Source organism: Lissotriton helveticus, chromosome 7 (assembly GCF_964261635.1).
Source record: "Lissotriton helveticus chromosome 7, aLisHel1.1, whole genome shotgun sequence".
In the NCBI taxonomy this organism is placed as follows: domain Eukaryota; kingdom Metazoa; phylum Chordata; class Amphibia; order Caudata; family Salamandridae; genus Lissotriton; species Lissotriton helveticus.
In genome coordinates this window covers 938,281,386-938,301,499 of record NC_136068.1, presented here as the reverse complement: position 1 = coordinate 938,301,499, position 20,114 = coordinate 938,281,386, and the positions used below count along the sequence as shown (strand labels likewise).

General features: G+C 43.8%; 1 protein-coding gene across 10 annotated transcripts in view; it reads left to right on the top strand.

The window, feature by feature from the left end:
* ARAP3 (ArfGAP with RhoGAP domain, ankyrin repeat and PH domain 3) overlaps nucleotides 1-20,114 on the top strand; it is a 680,145-nt gene that overhangs the window by 46,464 nt on the left and 613,567 nt on the right. The gene's annotated exons all lie outside the window — the stretch shown is intronic.

Below are 20,114 nucleotides of genomic sequence, written 5' to 3'. Positions count from 1 at the left end.
CAGGGCGAATGTGTCGATGAAGTACTCGGGTTCGCGGTGGTACGTTAAAGGGTTCTGGATTTAACGGCAGAGACGCAGATGTAGGAATCTGTCTTGGAGAGTATGTCCAAGTTTTTACCTTTTTAAACATTTGTTTAGTCTATTCTTTTAAAAGCCTTGCGAGGAGTTGAATGTCATTTGCATTGTTAAGGCATTGAACATCGAAGACATGAATCTACGTAACCAAAGACAGTAGATAAACAATATTTTGGAACTTAGGGTGCACAGCATGCCCTGAGGCTTCACCCAAGTGACAGATTAGTGAACACCAACAAAAAGGAGGTAATTCAAATCCTGGTGTCTGATCCTGTTAGAAAGATGTCCAATGCTCACCCTTGAGTGCCCATGCCATGGAGTGTCACATGGATGATGGCGGTGTTAAATGCTGCTGACAGCTCTACTAAAATTAGAATAATAATGCTACGCTTTACCATCACCATTCTAAGGACTTCAAGTGCAGTTGTAACTACAGAGTCCATGCGTTGGGCAGGGGTAAACACTACCTGTATCGAGTACAGGAATTGATTATCCTTGGTGTATTAATGTGTAACTTTTGACATTTGCTTCTTCCTGTAGCTTCACATTGTATGGCAAGTTTGCAATCTGCCTTAAATTAGCCTAATTGTCATGGTCTGCATTTTTAGTTAATTTAACACTTTTTGTTATTCTTCAGAGGGCTGAACAAAACATGAAGAAATATCTATTCTCTCCTTGAGTACTGAAGTAATTCCTGGGCACAGAGAAATTTCACTAATCACTATCCACGAATCAATCATATCATTTGGTGATCCAAATGCTCTTTCAGAAGGAACAAATTCCTTATACTTGACTTAGAAAATGGCTGTGAATTTCTCAAAGCAGTGAGTCGTCTGTAGTCTTGCTGTGAACACTGTAAGGCAGGAAGTCCATCGTAGGTCGAGTGCAAGATCCTTGCAAGAGTTTCAGAATAAGAAAAATACACAGCTCAGTGGAAGATCAGACCGCTATTTCTTAAAAGGGAGCATCCTCTAGGCGAGATTCAAAGTATTTCAAGTTTTCAGTTTTTATTAAGTGTTTATGTAGGTGGTAATACTGTTACAGTTGCTCAACTAATTGGCTCTCATTTTATCAACATTACAAGGGTAAAATGTGCTCAAAGGATTGGAGCCCCAGACTTTCAGGTTAAATACAATGTTCTGCAAAACATATTTAACCCAACATGTTATCATGCTGGATAGTTTCACACTGCTGTAAGCAAAAAGTAAAACACTTTGCAAAATCAGGTCGAAGCCTACCACACAGCACAGCTGTCTGGTTTGCTAAAGACATCTTGGGGACATTCAGGCAGCTTTCCTGGGACTGTATTCCATCAATTGCTTGCCATTGGCTTTGTGGTTTGTAACTCACATTTTCTGGCTTTCTTTTTGCTGACTTTATTTGTTTAGGCTGTCCAGCTTGAGCTTGTTCCTCCCTTAGAAAAATACCTTGTGTCTTCAGGAAGGCTATTAAAACCAGGCTTTTTACACAATGCTAATGTCAGCGCCGATCCCCGATCACTCTACTCAGCGCCAAGACGCCTCGGCATAAGTGCGCTTTACAAATACCTTCAGTCAGTCAGTCAGTGTACTGTATCCTTCCACAAGTGTTCAATTTCTGTAAACAGGCCTTTAAATCTTGTTCTTATCTTGTCACATTTGCTGTGCATTCAAGGACAGAAGCCAGTGTCAGGCTCTGTCTTTCGAGGGACCTTCGTGTTTACTTTTCTTTCTCTGACTTCAAAATGCGAGGATTTACGTGACAACCTTGCTAGTTACTGGGTGTGGGAAAGGGTTTTCTCATTGTGTGCTCTATAGTTTTATTTGTAAAACTGTATGTCTGTAAACTTAATGGTCATTTCAATTGAAAATGCGTTGCCTGTAACGGCAGTGTGCTCCCACATCATGCATATTCCACTCAATACCACTCCACTTACTCCACTCCCCTTCACACCACTGCACTCTACTCTGCACTAGTCCACTTGACACCACTCCATGCCACTGCACTCTGCGCCACTGCACTCTACTTCACTTCAATCTATACCTATCTACTCTACTCTGCACAACCCTACTCTATGGCAGTGCACTCTACGCCACTCTACCCTTACTCACTACGCTCTACCCCACTCCAATTGAGGCCTCTCCACTCTATTTTGCACAACTCTACTCTACAACACTCCACTCTACACCACTCTGCCATACTGCACTCTACACCACTACAGTCTAGGCCAATCCATTGTACGCGAATGCACTCTACTCTGTACCACTCCTCTCTACACCCCTGCACTCTACGACAATCAACTGTACGCCACTCTAGTCTACTCTTTGCCACAGCACTATTTGCCACTGCACTGTAAGCCAATACAATCTACGCCACTCTGCTCTACTCTACACTGCACCAATCCAATGTTTATACTTCACTCTACTCTGAAACAACCTACTCTATACCAATGCACTCTGCGCCATTGCACTTCACTCTGCCGCACTCCAATTTACACCACTGCACTTCATTCTGCCGCCCTCCACTCTATGCCAGGGCACTCTACTCCACTCCACTTTAAACCATTGCACTCTATGACAGTGCACTCTATGCAACTGCACTCTACGTCACTGCACTCTACACCATTTCAGTCTAGGCCATTCCACTCAACTCAGCACAACTCCACTCTATGCCACTCAACTCTACAATACTGCACTCTGAGCCACTACACTCGTTGGCAATACACTCTACTCTGTACCACTCCACCCTACGCCAATCCACTGTACGCCACTCAAATCCACTCTGCACCACACCACTCTATGCCACTTAATTTTCACCACTTTACGATATTACACTCCACTCCACTGTACTCTAGTCTGCACTACTTCACTCTCTGCCACTTTGCTCTACTCTAAAACAATCTACTCTATGCCACTGCACTCTACACCACCCTGTGCCACCGCACTCTAAGCCGTTCCATGCCACTCTAGATCACTGCACTCTGACACTCTACCTCTACAACACAGCACACTTAACTTTACGGCACTCTGCTCTGCACTATTGCACTATATGCTAATGGACTCTGTGCCACTCGAGGCTGCATCACTGCACTCCACGCTGCTTCACTCTGCAGTACTCCACTATGCTCTACTGTGCATAACTCTACGCTACTGCATTCTATTGTGCACCACTCCCTCACTGCACTCTATGCCACTCTACTCTGCACCATTGTACTTTACGCCACTGAACTCTATGCCACTCTACTCTGCACCACTGCACTCTGCCACTGCTCTCTAGTATGCACCACTCTAATCTATGCCACTGCATTTTACGACACTGCATTGTATGCTGCTGAATACTACGCTGCTGAATTCTATTCTGCTGCACTCTACGCCACTGCTCTCTGCAACACTCTATGCCAAAGCACTTTACACCAGTCTACTGTACTCTACGCCACTGTACAACACTCCCCTCTATTCCACACCAATGCACATGCCACTCCACTCTACAACACTCTACCCCTCTCTTCTCCATTCCACTTTACGACACTCTACGCCACTCTCCTCTATGCCACTAACTTTTAGCAATGCTGAACAGCAGCCACGCTGGTGTACAACATGGATAAAACACATTAACAAAGCCAGTAGCTCTTGCATAGGTGAGACCTATTGGCTTTGCCAAAGCTTGTTTTGCTTTTGGTTCTGCTTAATGGAATAGGCTGCATCCTGTTTAACGCATTGCCGTAGTAATGTTTTAATTGTAATATTTTCCAGCTAGGAATCCGTAATATTTTTAGCACATTAGTCATCTAATCAGTAACCACGAGGCAAGGAAAATAAGCATAAGGGCTACAGAGATAGGATATTGTCATAGCGCTGCACTAGGGTGGCTCACATCCTGACAGACATGTGCTGTCTGCAAATCCCAGTTGAGAGCAAAGCGTGGGAAATCATGTTTTCGGCCGCCTGTTTTGTTTGGGAATGCACTTCTTTAAAGATTGGGCATTTTGGACACGATCCACAGTTCACATTGGATCACATCTTCTGGCAGTATAATAAATTGACTTGAAGTCTTGGAGTTGCTCCCCATGAAGCCAGCCAAAGTCAATTAACTTGCACACAGACCCTTCACGAAAATTAGATAGTATATGAAACGGTATTATCCCATAGTAGCAGTGCTTAATTTGTAGATGTGGTTGCAGGTGGTGGATATCTTTCTCTACTGATGAGGGAAACTATCCCGAAACCCGGGCCATGTCTCAGGTCTAGAGATCTTGGGAACAACAAGTACTTACTTGCACCAACTTTGGTGAACCACTTACGAACTTTGTTTCAACTCTTCAAAGTACACGCACTTCACATACCAGAGTGCTTAGGGGCGATCCGGAGGAGAGGCTAGCGGTGTGCGATCCATTGTAGATTTCTGTTAAAGGGCTCCCATGGGCCCCCAAGCTGACGAGCTTTTGGAGACGCACCTGCGCGCCGGAGAGGCATCGAGGCCTGTGACGGTTACTTGGCGGCCTTCTCATCCACCCCAAATACTTTCTCTACTGATGAGGGAAACTATCCCGAAACCCGGGCCATGTCTCGGGTCCAGAGATCTTGGGAACAACAAGTACTTACTTGCACCAACTTTGGTGAACCACTTACGAACTTTGTTTCAACTCTTCAAACTACACGCACTTCACATACCAGAGTGCTTAGGGGCGATCCGGAGGAGAGGCTAGCGGTGTGCGATCCATCGTAGATTTCTGATATCTGCACTCATGTTTGGGTACTGGGGCTTATTTTTTTTAGGTCTCTTCTATAGACAGCTTTCTTTTGACGAAAGAGATATAGTGTAGACAATACAAATGCATTCAGTGGGCTTTGGATCAACCCTCCGCTTACTGTTGGTTGACTTTCTTGTAAATCTCATTTATTTGTTTCTTACTTGTTGGCTTTCCTTGCTCTGTTTTGTGTTTTTCCTCCCCTGGAGCATACCTTATTTGCTGTCCCTTTGACCTGTACCTTTCCGCAGCTCCAATTCAAGCAAAACATTTTTACGTTTTTTAGTTCTCGATGAGAGTGCATGTGTTTTATTTCACTTTCACTCTCCCTTTTTAGGTCTCAGCTAGACAATGTCTCTTCGAGACATGTTGTATATACTTCTTTGGCTTCAGCCTGCCCATAGGTTTCCCACTTGCTGGCTCCATCGTTGCTCTCATTTTATTTCTCCCCATTTGTCCATAGCATGCATTTGTCTCCCCGAGTGCAGGGACCAATTACACTATCCCTCGAGTGCTCTCACTTTAGGGAATGTTTTCAGAACTCTTTTCTTTGTTGAAGAACACTTCACATGAACACTGTGTTTTCACTTGCTCAGAGACTGAAATTATATAACAATTACATTTATGAGATCTCTCCAATAGTACCTAACAGAGGGCACTGAGGCATTTCAAGTTGCCTTATCTTCCATTTAAAAAAGAGAAGACTAGCCCCCTTTCTCATGACACCAGTCCTATGATGCCAACATTCTCCATCACCGGGGGACTCTGGCGGCCTACGCATCACAAAACACTAGAGTACTCACTGGCTCCTGGAACAACCGGCAGCCATGATGATGGGCTTTTGACGTCTTGCAATGACAGGTTGCTGTCACGGCAGCCTTCAAAATGGTCTTTTCTATTTGAGCAGTTCCGGTGCTAAATGGACAATGATTTTTCAAACCCACTAGATTCCTCGGTCACGATAAGCCCTTTAGGCGTCTTTGATCTCTCCACAATAAATGTGGATGTCTCCCATTCAAAGATGGCCACTATCAACTACAAGCAGCAGAAAGTCTTTCTTTGCTTGAAGATATTGTCGATGACTTATCCTTTCGTGCAGCACCATAGCCAATTAAGAGGAAGGGGGATCGAGAATGATAAAATAAATAATTGTATTTGTTATAATTGAAAGTTTGAAAATCAGCACCTCACCCAAGATGGCGTCCTTACCCTGTCATTTTTTGACGTAAAATTAATTTTGATGCGACGACCTGATTTTACGACAGCTCTTGAAAACAGTATGCGGGAAGTGGGAGCATTGAAAGACAGAAAGATTCCTTAAGTTTACAGCCAGTGTCTTTATCCTCTGAGGTGCAGTGGTCCCTATCAGAGCAGAGCCATGATGATGCTGGGCTCCAGGAGTCTGTTGTAAGGGGTTATCAGGCACACCAGGCTGTGCGGGGAGGGGCAGCACCAGTTGGTCTCCTGTAGGGGCAGCCTTCAATGTCAGGCAGCAGTGGATATTTGAGATACTGGGCAGGAGCACGGTGAGCACATTTATGTGTAGTCTGGTTGAAAAGAAGGTTCCGTATGCATGCCAAATGATTGGCTATCCTGGCCAAGGTGTTAGTGAAATTTGAACGGAAAATCATGTCCAGACTATTCTTCAGTGTGAGGCTCACAGCAGTCTGTTTTATTTTTGGGCATTTGTTGACAAACTTGCATATTTGGAAAGTCATACCCTATATTTCCAGAAGTTGTTTCGATTTTTATTTTTATTTTTATTTATAAACCTTTATATAGCGCGAACTAGATCCCATAGGATATCAGAGCGCTTTACATTAGGAAGGAAAGGAAGGACAATAATGCAAGTACATCAACAGGTAGGGATAAAACTAGCATGATCACAGATTACACGCAAATGCCACTAGGAGGTCATATTAAACAATTGTACAAGGGTAGCGAAGGAGAGGCATAATATGTCATAAAGAAACGTAGTAGTAAATGATGGTACAACGGGAGTAGGAACAAAATTATCGGGGAGGAGAGCCTAGCCCACTTATGAAAGGAATTTATTCTTAAGGAATCTTTTGACTTCCAATTTGAACACCGTTGTTACGGAGATTGTGCGTACTTCCGGTGGTAGAGAGTTCCATATCTTTGGGGCAGCGCCAGCGAAGGCTCTGTGACAAGTTCTCTTTTTGCTCAGGATAAGTGGTTTGAGGGGGAAGGTAGTGGCACTTCTTGAGGCGCTTACACCACAGGATAATTCAAGCTTTTGCGCCAGGTACCTGGGAGTATTGAAGTGGATGGCTTTGTGCGTCATAACGGCAATCTTTAACTGAATTTGTGCTTCGTAGGGGAGCCAATTTAGTGATATTAGGACTGGCGATATATGCTCATTGCGTTTGGAGCCTGTAACCAGTCTAGCAGCAGCATTCAGAGATGCCCTTAGTGGCGCAAGGGTGTATTTGGGAAGGCCACAGAGGGTAGCGCTGCCGTAATCTAGCCCCGGTAGGACAAACGCTTGGACCACCTGCTTGACATCCTTAAGTGGAAGGAAACGTTTGATGTTTCTAAGTGTCCTCATCAAGTGGTTTGCACCCTTACAAATAGTGCTGATATGGTTTTTCATATTAAGGTGCTTGTCCATGGTGACTCCTAGGGATTTGGCTCAGTCTACGATGAGAGGAGTGCAGTTGAAAGCAGTAAGGTGACTCAGCCATAGGTCCAGCTTGGGGATGTGGTTCAGAGGTAATGGTAGATTATGCCCTACACCAGTTCAGCACTAACTGATACATCCAGATGTTTCCTATTAAGCACATTCCTGCTGTACCTTAAATTGACCCTCCCACTGCTGTAATCTCAGCTACGCCCTCGCCTCCAAACATCAGCTGGAGTGGTAAAGCTAGTCAACCATATACAGATGTTTATTAAAGACCATTGACAAAGCTGATAGATGTCTAATTGCCGATTCCGGTTGGCTTTGCCAATGCTTGTTTTGAGTACTCTGTCTTCACAATTCCAGCCCTTGCGTGCTGGGTGTTGTCAGCCACTCTCAGCCTGTCTGTTGCTTGTCTCAACCCTGCCGTCTTTGGCTGTTTTCCAGTTGCTCTTCGCCTTTCATGCTCGCTGCTACTGTTCATCAGAAGTGCTTACTTTCTTTTTTGCTCCTCAGTTGCTACCTCATCCTAGTTTTTTTTTGTTACATTTATTTTTGTTTTTTTAACCGTTTAGGAGATCCTTGAAACTTCATTTTCCTTCCAGCTGCTCCTTTCTACAGTCAACCTTTTGTACACCGTTTAATTCTTTATTTATATGTATTGTTCCCAAGGCTAAAGGAAGTTGCCAGTCTTGAAGATTTACGACAATGGGATTTGATAGGGCTCAGTATCTTGGTGAACGTCTGGGATGCTAACGGCATGGCACCCTTCACCTATTTCCAAACAGAGTATGAGATGTCATCTCCTCAAATGTTCCGGTATCTGCAATTACGTATGTCACACGCTGCAGCCAAAGATTCCATCAGGGTAGAAAATTTGGGAGGCCTCCCCACTGGAATATAGATTATTGTAGGGGCCACTATATAGAAAACTGATTTCCCTCGCTAACCAAACCCTAATGAGGAAAACACAGAAAGACCTTGCATCATTAAGAGGTATACGGTAGAGTAACATTGGAGATCTTGAGGAGGAAGACTGGGTAAATACACTACAGTTTCCCTGACAGGTGGCGATTAAGGCCCGTTACAAATGAATACAGTTAAAAATCCCACATAGAGGCTATTACACTAGATTCCACTTATATAAAATAGGAAAGGCGTTAGTTGATTCCTTCTTAAGAAGGTGTGGACAAAAGGAGACCTTCCTGATCCAGAAGGAAACTGCCCAGAGATTGTTGGCGAGTTCAAATTTGCCATCTACCTCTTCCAATATAGCTTGATACCAGAAAGAAACTTCCTTCCTTCCTGGAACCTTGTTAACAAGCTGATGTTCCAAATAGTTGTCCCCTCCAATTTGGTATGTGCTCTGGGTAGATTTCTGTGACTGGGCCCAACTGTCCATTTGTAAGTATTTAAACCTGGAGAGGCCTATACCCACTCTGACTCTAAGAGACTTCCATGAAGCTAAAGTCCCTTTCACAAACAGATCTCCCCAAACCTCAATCCCAGCTTCTCGCAGGGGTAGGACCAGCCTATCTTTAAGCCATCCCGGGCCTCCCGGCGTATTCCCACAAAGGGGCCATGCAAGGAAAATATCCTAGCGCTACTGAGCATCTCAACTTAGCCCATGTTTTAGCTAAACCGTGTAAAACCTTTAGCTTGATTTAAACAGAAAACCCTCCTCTGGTAACCTAGCACATCTAAGCATCGCCAAGAACATGCCACCGACCCCAGTGTTAGTAGGCATTTTCAATAGCATGCGAGAATGAGAGAGTTGGAAAGCCCAGGCGTACATCTGAAGATCCGGAGCAGCTAGGCCTCCCTTTTCCCTCCGCTGCCTTAGTTTTTTCCAGGCGATCCTAGGCGAGTGATAGGCCCAAATAAATGAATTAATGTCACTCTGCAGCTTAACTAAAGACGCCTTCTCAAAGTAAAGGGGAATGTTATTGAAAAGAAACGTAATTTTAGGCAAAATTTACATTTTGACTAAATTCACCCTTCCCAAAATAGACAGGTGTAGTAGAGCCCATACTCGCATACGTTTTTGGCACTCCCTCGTCGCATCTGAGAAATTGGTTTCAACAATCTTGGTAACATCCTGAAGGATGCTGATTCCAAGATATCTCATTTTAGAGCTAAGCTGCAGCCCTTGCTGAATCTCACCCATATTCCAAGCCATAATATCTGTTTTGGAGGCATTTGTTTCATACCCGGAAACCCCTTCGAATTCCTGGGCTAAATTGACAACCGAGGGAAGAGCTGTATGCAGATCAGAAGAAAAAAACAGAATGTCGTCTGCATACAGGGCTACCTTCCTCTCCCACTCCCCATACCTAAAGGGCTTGATGTTAAAATCATTCTTCACCCGTTGAGCAAAGGGCTCGATATACAAGTCGAATAGGAGAGGGGAGAGAGGGCAGCCCTGACGAGTACCCCTTGTAATCTTAAAGGGGTCAGAAAGAGTACCGTTCACCAGAAGGCTTGCTGAAGGATTCTGATATATCAACCCAACAGCTCTGCAACATTTTTCCCCGATCTTGAACTTACTCAGGACACCCAACAGGTATAACCAATTTACCCTGTCGAAGGACTTGGTAGCATCAAGAGTCAGTACTGCCAGTGGGAGAGATTGAGCAGATGCAATATCAATAGCACCGATCAAGTCGTACGTTAAGTCTGAAAGCTGTCGACCCCTAACAAAGCCCATCTGTGGATAAACTCCTGTAAGACTCTGTGGGAGGTAGTTAAACCAGCATGGCTCCGAAGGAATCACCTGTTTACTATTCACAGGGCTATTTTTCACCCCAGAGACTATCAAGAATCTCAAAGGGCCCCCCTGTGTGCTGCATGAGGTGTGGGACGAAAGCTGCCTCTGACATTCACATGTTTTTTTAATGTCCTGCCCTCTCCTTTTTTGGGGACTCTTTGGTAAAACACTGACAATATCCCTTGGGTGCCTTATCACTATCAATCTACCATTGATTATTTTCGGCCAGGTGGAGGGTGTGATGGGCCCCGCTAAACAACTTTTTTTTTATGCCATCCTGTTGGCCAGAAGAGAAATTTGTAAAAAAGTCTCTAGCTTAGATCTTATGAGAACAGGCAGCCAAAACAAGCGAGCCTTGTGGAATCTTGTGAAATGGGGATGACCCAGAGTTAGTGGCAGCATTTTTTTTCTTTTCTGAAATTGCCCTATGATTATGCTGCCCTGCTACTCTGTAGACACTCCTGGTGCCATCAGGCTGCGTCCCTGTGGTACTGTATTGTTGAGTGCGACTAGGCTTGGTAAGCCCGATAAAGAGGCACCCCGGAATGCTCCATATAGGCCCTCGAGTATCCTTTTACACTGGTAGGCAAGGGCCCCCACTTCCATATGCTTACATATCCAGTACGCTGAGTCAGTGTGCGGATGCCTTTAGGGTAGATTGGAGCAAGTTGTGTAGAGAATGAGGACAACATTTCTTTTTTTTTTTTTAAAGCAGTCCTTCCTACATATACTTGCGTATTGCCCGGCTCTGATCGCGTTCTGGGAGGGAGTGACACATAGACTAGAGACAGCAACTGAAGAGAGGATATTGATGAGTGCCCCACTTGCCTTTTAAGAATTTGGAGTGGCGCAAGATTAAGAAGGCAGACTGTAGATTGTGGATACATTTGTTATTCAAACAAATCAAGTATTTAGAAATTATTATTTCAAGTAGAACAAATGATCTGGATCTAATGTCTTGGCCTTCTTTATTGACAAGAAATGATTTTTCTTGCAGTATGTTTTCCCCAGCTTATATTATGTGCATTCAATGTGGAACTGTTTTTAACCTTTGATTGTTTTTTAAACATTTGATCACTGTTTTTATCTTTTGTTTAATAATAGGACTTTTAATTGTATATGAGTTCAGTTTTAAAGAAAAGAAATATTTCTAAACTGTTACATTTGTCTATTGAGGGTGATGGTGTCTTGTTCTGGTGATTGAATGGATTTGATGCGAGTGTACTGTTTCGGTGTTAAACATTGCCGGAAGTGGGATTTCTCTTTCTTGACCCTTGTTCATTGTCAGACTTTGACCCAGAGAAAGTCTGATGAAGTTCTGGAAGGAGGCAAAGAGAGTCAAGAAATAGGAACGACCACAAGCAGAGTGAGAAGTTACATTTTGAAGTATGATGCAATAACTGAAGCATAGCAAGCATTGTTATCACCCACACAAGCTAGGATTTGTCAATATTTTTAGCCTCGGTTTACTGCTGTACAGCATGGTAGAAAGTTAAAGAAAGTGCTATGATACGGGCAACATTGGCTTCATCCTAGCACTTTTTTATTGCGGTTGGGAGGCATCTCAGAGGCAGGAGGCCATGCATCATGGAGGGTGTGGGGAATAAAGCACTATGACAGGGCCAATGGTGTCCGCCTCATAGCACTTTTTTGTTGTTGTGGTGGGGGCAAGTGACAATTTCTGGTGTAGAGGGAAAGGAACGACAATGGGATGGAGGGATTGGTTCTCAGCTTACAAGTATTTTAAAAAATAGCGGCCAATGTTTTCTGCAGCACAGTGTTTTTTTTGTTATTGCGGGTGGGGCAACACGGTTATTCGAAGGTGGGCAGGAGGAGGCAGGTAACAAGACAGACGGTGGCAGAGGGCAAGCAACATGACAGGCAGCGGGAGAGGGGCATTAAGGGGTATCAGCAAGACAGAGAGAGGAAGAGGGGTGGAAGGGGGCAAGCAACAGTAAGGACTACAGAGGAAGTGCAGGAGGGAGCAAGCAACAAGAAGGACAGTGGGAGGAGGGCTGTAACTGGAAAGCAACAAGATAGACAGTGGAAGGAGGTCAGGAGGGGACAAGCAACAAGATGGGCCGAGGGAGGAAAGGGGCAAGCAACAAGAAGGACAGTGGGAGGAGGGTGGGAGAGGGCAAGCAACAAGACAGACAGAAGAACACTGATAGCGGGTAAGGCAAGCAACAACGCAAAGGGGGGGAAGGGGCAAGTAACAAAAAGTGGACAGTGGGTGGGGGCAAGCAACAACATACACAGAAGGTGGAGTAAGCAACAACGTGGACAGTGGGAGAAGGGTGGAAGGGGACAAGCAACAACACGCAGGAAGCTAAAAGTGCATGGGTAAGAGAGAGCTACATATGGGGCAGTGGGAGAAGCACATGAAGGAGATGGACTGCAAACACATGCACTCTTTTGGAGTGATTCAACAAAAAGAAACATTTGCTCTGAGAGTGCAAGCATTGGAATGACACAAATACTTGGGCCATTCTCCAGAGGAGGGCTGAACAAGAAGAAGAAAATAAGCCGGCATGCAGGGACCAAATAGAAGCAAACTAGAGTGACTATGAAGCCAATCAAAAAGAAGTGGGCAGACTCTAAACCAGCTTTAATGTCTCGCAAAAATGTGTAGCAAACAACGCATGTGCTGTCTCAGGTGAGACCTAAAAAGGAGCAGAGGGAGGATGCACAAAGTAGAGAGGAGAAGACCAATGGATTAATTTTAGCATGATGTAGGAAAATATGGAAAGTTTACAGTGGAAAATAGATAGCCAGTACATTTTGAAGAGTAAAGAGAAGCAGTAAAAGAAACATTATTCATACGTGTCCAAGTTTCAAGTGGAGTAAGAAGACCATGCTGAAGCAAATTAGTGTAATCAAACAAAGACATAAAAAGGGCATTAACAAGAATTACTTTTTAAACTCTATCTTCAATGAGTTTTCCGTTATTACTGAAAACCGTGCTAAGAAAATACAAGTCCCTCCTATCATAGAAGCATTAATCACAGTTATAAACAACAAAACCCTAAAGAACACACTCAGATGTGTTCTAAATGACCTAAGAGGGATATACAGAAAGTTAAACAGCTAAATAGACCTAGAGCATCTTGCCTGACTTCTGACACTCTATTTATTCTGCTTGCCCATTCCAACGTGACAACTCCTTACCACACAGCTATCAACACTATATAACTTCCATGTAGAAGGAGGACCGCTTGTGACCGGTAAACAGCTTGGCCTCAACTAACTTGGGAGGTCCTTCCCGGACTGCATTCCGTTTTTAGGTCTTGCTTGTGACCATGCATGGAATGCATGCGCTCTTGCTTGCGAGAGATGTTGTATGCAACAAGGGGCTTCAAAGGTGTGGAATTTAAAAAAATATCTAAATCCACTTGTCCCTTTTGTGCCATGTAGTGTAGTGACAGATTATGGCAGGAATATCGTTATATAAGAGCTCTGATATAGCCTCTCTGAATATGCCATGGCTCATACCATAGTAGGGTTTGAATAATAGCAAAGCCCTCATTTTGCCACCTTTCCACAGATCTAATGGGGCTGAAGGTAGTGGTAATAAATAATTCCAGGATTGGAATTCTCTTTTGGGTCTGTTCAAATCTTCTAACTTGCATGTTTTAAGGGGTTTCTCCAGCTCTTCTCTAATCCTTTCCCATACTGAGAAAAGTTGGAAACTTACTTCTTACAATGACAGTCTTGAAACTTTTTCTTGGTTGGGGGAAAAAAGTGGTTGGAGGGAAAGTGAAGTTGCAAACGCTCAACAGATTTTCACATGAGCAAACCTTCACCTGCAGGTTTGGTTTGCTCATGCTAAAATGCAGTTCACAGATATTTTCTAGGACTACAATTGCTTGACCTACTTCTGTACATTCTTGTGAATTCATGAAATACATAAATCAGCACTAATGCAAGGACATATATCATAGGTGCACGTTTTGAGATTTCTTTATTAATTGGGCCCCTAATTAAGTTTGGCATTAACCAAGACTGTTTGTGTTTATTAAAATTCTATCTCTCTCAGTCTATCTATCTGCTTGCGCCACTATGAGTGACAACATTCTGCTCTTTTACACAAGTAGTTTTGTTCAGTGCCAGGAACTATTGTGGCAAAGTGGGCTTTTTGAAACCAAAACTTTTGTTGCTTTTTGCCAATGTGTGTTATAATGGTGGGGGCCAGCAGCTCCCATGCCAATAAGGTTTTACAAAACCAAAACAAGTCATGCATTGACAAAACCAAAAGGCTGACCACCAATTTCAGACCTACTGACTATAGCAATGCTTGTTTATTTTTATGTTTACCATAATCTTGTTGAAACTGGTTACACAAATTTTCCATTAGAAATATTTTTGGGAAATACTAGCATGCATCAGCACATTTTATAAATGATGATGCAAAGGAATGGCACCGAACGTTTTACAGTAGTTTCTCAAAATGTTTTTTTCCCAGTTGCATTCTTTTGTGAACATTATATTTTGAAAGTAAAGAATCATCCATCTTGATTATGCTTCTGCAAATATGTGCATGTAACCAAAGAGCCATCAGTGAGCATTATACACAGCCTCATACTGCTAAACTTTGAAAATGTGTGTACACATGTTTATACTGGAACCGCTTTTAGTATTGCAGTCTGAGCTTTTAACATTTCCTTAGAACGCCCACCCTAATAATTAAGGCTTTGCATCAATAAACCATAAATATAGGTTAAAACAGCATTACCACAGGAGTTCAAAAAATACCTTAACTGCAGACAGTGCCACTCCCTGATATATTATGTGGTACTATAAACTGGCAGCCAAAGGGTTTGTGCTGTTGGGGGTTGGGTCTTCTTGGCCAAGGACAAAATACACAGGAACACTTATTGACCTTGACCCCAAACAATAGGTCCTGGTCGTCAGGCTATAGGAAATCCACACCCCTGGGCTTGCAGTCAGTCCATTGCCTAACGTTTGATGGCTACATTGTCACTCTTATTTGCTGCCTTCTAATTGGACAATGTGTGCTGGCGTCACTTTCCCTTCTTTCGGTTGGAGCATGGGCCAAGTACTGATTGCTTCAGCTTGATTGCTTTCCTTCCGCTGATCAATCTGTGATAGAGGTACTACTTTTATTCTTTTATTAATTTTTTCTTCCCTGTTGTTCTTGTAGAACCTCTTGCCATTTGTAGTGATTGTTTTACTGTGCCAAACGCACTTCAAAAAAGCCCTTATCTCCTTTGAAATTGATGTTGATTGTGACAACAGATGTTATCTTCTTTTATTGGATCCTCTGCTTCTAAATTCATTGTACTAAAATCTGAACATGGATTCACTAGATTTCTTTATGTGATATGATTGTTTGCAAATTTCATTTTTTTTTCTTTTTCACTCGTGTAGATTAACTGACTTGCTCAAAATCACAGCGGTGTAGTGCCGAGACCTAACACTCATTGGCAAAGGCAGCAATTCTCATCTTTGAAACTATTAACTGTGCTGTGGCCTTTTGCTCATGCTGTACAACATGGGAATTGCCGATTTGGGCAATCATTTGTAGCCATGTTGTATGACTAGGATTCATTCACTGCTAATGCACATAAAAAAGCGCATTAGCCCTGGTTTAGTCATAGCGCGTTCTTACATTAGTTTTACCAACATGTCACAGTATCTGTGCTGCTGTACAGTATAGCTACAAAACATTGCCAAAGCCAGTGGTTTTCATAGATGAGACCTTCTGGTTTTGCCAGTGTTTGATTGTTTCTGGTGCTGTTGAAATCAGTGGCTCTGCTCCTTCTGCATCACAGAAGAAATATCTGTTTGGTCCCCTGGAACACCTTCACCTGGAGGCCTTTAGAATAAAGAGATTCTGGATCATCTATCACCATATTCACATTGTGTCTGGTGAAATGTCCATGAAGCAATGAATTCCTCGGCTCATAAGACAGAAGCTCCTTATTGTTGACTGCTGTCAGTCTACACTATCTCCAAAACTGTTTACCCTGAATATTAGGTGTGATCTCCACTTTCGAAAACCGAGGTACTAATCTTTGGCATTTACTCATCTCATACTTTAAAAATACCTTGGTGCGCTACCTTAGGTCCCTGTCCAGAGTCGTATAGAGTTACACATTTTTTGTGCTGAACTTGAAAAGTAATGCTCTTTTTCATCTGAAGACCACTATTCAGGGATGTATATTCGCTCGACTTGCATCCCCTGACAGCTCGACTCATCCTATCTCTGGTGCAGGTCAGCATGCAGTGTTCTCATGGTCTTTATATGTGGCTTTCTTAATGTATAATGTAGTGTCCCTCGCCTCTGTCGTGGGTCCACAGTTTGTTATTCATATCGGCATCCTCCATTGGCTTCCCATTCACAAGAGAGCAATGTTCAAGTAATTGATCTCAAAGCTTTCCTTTAAATTGCACGCATCTTCTTTACATTCCCATACCCTACATGAACGTTGGATTACATGCATGCACATGATCATCAGTCTAGGGTGGGTGGGAGGACCGCCATAGTGTGGGAATCCATAGTTTAGAATATTCACTTCTAAAATGGCGAGAGTGAGTTGATTGACTTAATTTTCGCCTGTTCCGAATTTAACAGGACATTGTCAGCGGCCTCTAGCTGATCAACTGCAAAAGGTCACCTATTGGTAGACGAGCTCTAGATACATCCCAAATAACTTAACATAACAAGGACTCCCTTGTTTGCATGAGGGCCTTGCTTCTATGCAAAGAAAGGAACAACCTCCCCTGCAAAGAAAGGAACAGCCTCCCATGCAAAGAAAGCACCAGCCTCCCATGCAAAGAAAGGAATACCCTCCCGTGCAAAGAAAGGAACAGCCACACATGCAAGGAAATGAACTGGCTCCCTTGCAAAGAAAGGAACAGGCTCCCATGCGAAGAAAGAAACAGCCTCCCGTGCAAAGCAAGGAACAACGTTCTAGGCAAAGCACAGAACAACCTCCCATGCAAAGAATGGAACAACCCCCCATGCAAAGAAAGGATCAGCCTCCTGTGCAAAGAAAGGAACAACCACCCGTGCAAAGAAAGGAACAGCCTCCTATGCAAAGAAAAGAACAGCCTCCCGTGCAAAGAAAGGAACAACCTCCTGTGCAAAGAAAGGAACAACCAACGTCTTGTGCAAAGAAAGGAACAGCCTCCTGTGCAAAGAAAGGTACAACCTCCCGTGCAAAGAAAGGTACAGCCTCCCATACAAAGAAAAGAACAGCCTCCCGTGCAAAGAAAGGAACAACCTCCTGTGCAAAGAAAGGAACAACCAACGTCTTGTGCAAAGAAAGGAACAGCCTCCTGTGCAAAGAAAGGTACAACCTCCCGTGCAAAGAAAGGTACAGCCTCCCATACAAAGAAAGGAACAGCCTCCCATGCAAAGAAAGAAAAAGCCTCCCGTGCAAAGAAGGGAACAACCTCGTTTGAATGCTGCAAGGGGGCCCCTTTTCCATACTGCAAGGGACCCAAATGCCCCTTCTCTAAGACGAAACTACTGGTTGCAGAGTACTAGTAGTGACCCCATATGGCCACCTCCCTTCGTGTTTCAGGCCTGGGCTTTAATGTGGCAACCTAAAGCATTGTGGATGCTGTAGTTTTAGTTTGCTAATTAAGACTAACACACCAGATGGCAATGGTTTGTGGGTTTAAATTCGCGACTAGAAGCAATATCGTGATTACAAAGGAGTGTAGTGGCCACAAGACCCCCACGGACTTTATATGATCAGCCTTCTGAATTCTCATCCAGGGTTCATCACTCTTCCTCAAATGATGCTCTGCGGAATGAGTGGGCGTGTGAGATCACATCCGGAACCCCTGGCTCACGGACCACAAAGGTGCGCTCTGTTTTGTGAGTGTCTTTTAAGCTTGGAGACAGTCGTTGGGTTCTTGCACTGCGGCCCACAACAATGGGGACAAGTCCCCTCCACACAGCGGTGGCGGAGAGTGGGAGGCTTGAAGCACACAAAGGGAGCAGTGTTTCATTCCTCTGATCAGGTTCTTGTGTTAACTCCTCGAGCAGTCAGATTTACCCTCAGGCAGTGGGCGGCGGTGGAAGGAAATGTGCGGCGCAGAGAGGGAATGTCTTATATTTTTATCAACCAAAATACAGAGCTTCCTTCGCAGACTTCTGAATATAGAAACAAACTTTGCTGGGGGTCCGAGTTCCTTGTCCGGTGTTGTTCGCCAGAGACTAAAATATGTTTCTAAAGTGTACGTTCCTCGGTAGTTGTGAAAGCCGGGCAGTGAGGTAACTAACTCCCTTATCCCGCAAAGTTTGACTTCGCTCGGCTGATTCAGCGATTCACATTTCCGAGGTTGATAACACGAGTACCTTTGAGCTAGGTAATCATACAACTTTTGTTTGGATGTCATAAACCAGTTCAGGTTTTGGTGAGTCCTGTATACATTGTCTCTGCTATGATAATATCAGAAATCTTTCTGCCTTCATCCGAGAGCTGAGATGCACACTAGAGTGGCCCCTTTCATCAAAGTGCCTCCTTCGTTTATGGTCTTATTCCATAAGTGCTATATTTCCACGGGTCTGTCTTTGTTCTGTTGAGAGTCAATTTACGACCTTGGAAGGGTGCCACTTTGTGTGTGTATCCACAACTGGCCACCTCGGATATACAAGCCTCTAAAGATGGTGAAACGTTTCCCTTACCCTACCCTTACCCAAAATATCCTTTGACCGTTTGAACTTGATGTAAAATAATGTCCCCTTTTACTGGTCGCCCTGAGTTGTGTCTCTGGATAGGCCGAACACCGAGGACTGTAGCTGTGCCTTTCTCCTGGTTACAAGAGCAGCACTGGTGGCACTTGGTTACCATTCCACCAATGGTAATCATGTGTTAAGTGGTGTGTTTTTGTGAGTGGTCTTTGCAGTTTATACTCATGCTCCTGAAGAAGCTCAACTCTAGGCTACATCAGGCAAATGTTATTCTCGTTGCATCGTAGCTACTTATTGACTACAATGACATTGATGGACATATTTTTTAATTAAACAATTCTTGCTCACAACTGCATTGTCTTTTCCCCAAATTCCCACAATTTTCCTTCCAGAGTCGAAGCCTGGATTAGAACCGTCCCTTGGTTCTAGGTCAGCTATTTAGCTCCGAGGCCTCATCTCATCCTCAGTGTCAGCATTGTTTCTTCTACACCAAGCACTAAATCTACTGCAACTCTTGAAGAAAACGAACTCTGCTCGGCCAAACCCTTTAGTGTATCCAGAGTCCAGACGTATGAAAGGTCTTGGATCATCACTAGTAAACAAAAGTATCCAGAAACTATTCCTCTCAAAAACCTGAGACTGTCTGGGGGCATGAAGAAAGAGTCTTTTAGATACAGAAATCAGGTTCAAGCCTTAGAATCAAAGGTCCATGGCCGGGATACAGTGACCCAGCTCTGATACTGAGGTCCTGCAGGTGTAGATACTGTGAACCTTCTATTAACTTGTTCAATTGCTTTCAGTTCATTTATTATTTTTTCCAGCCCTTGATGTTAGACTTTCTATTTTTACAGCCTCCTTTTTAGGTTTCTCATGAACCGGCTCGCATGCTCTCTCAGTGAAATCTATTTTTAACAACATTTTTTAAAAACAAGTGAGGCCTCCCATTACTTACCATTGGATGACTTCACTCTTATTTCCTTGCTTTCGATTGGCCTGTGCCTTCTGGTCCTTCCTGTTTTGTCCAGCTGCTTCCAGCGCCTGTCCCTGCTGTGGAGCAAGGACCTAGTACAGCTTGCTGTCTGCAGCCAGTGTCCTTCCACTGGCGGTGCACTCCTGGAGGTACTTTAAAAAAACTTTTGGACATGCATCCCCGAAGAATGCATGACTGCTGTCCATCATCCACCCCTACCTCGTCTTACTTGTCCCCGCGCTCCTCCAGCTGTCCCTTGTGTTGTTA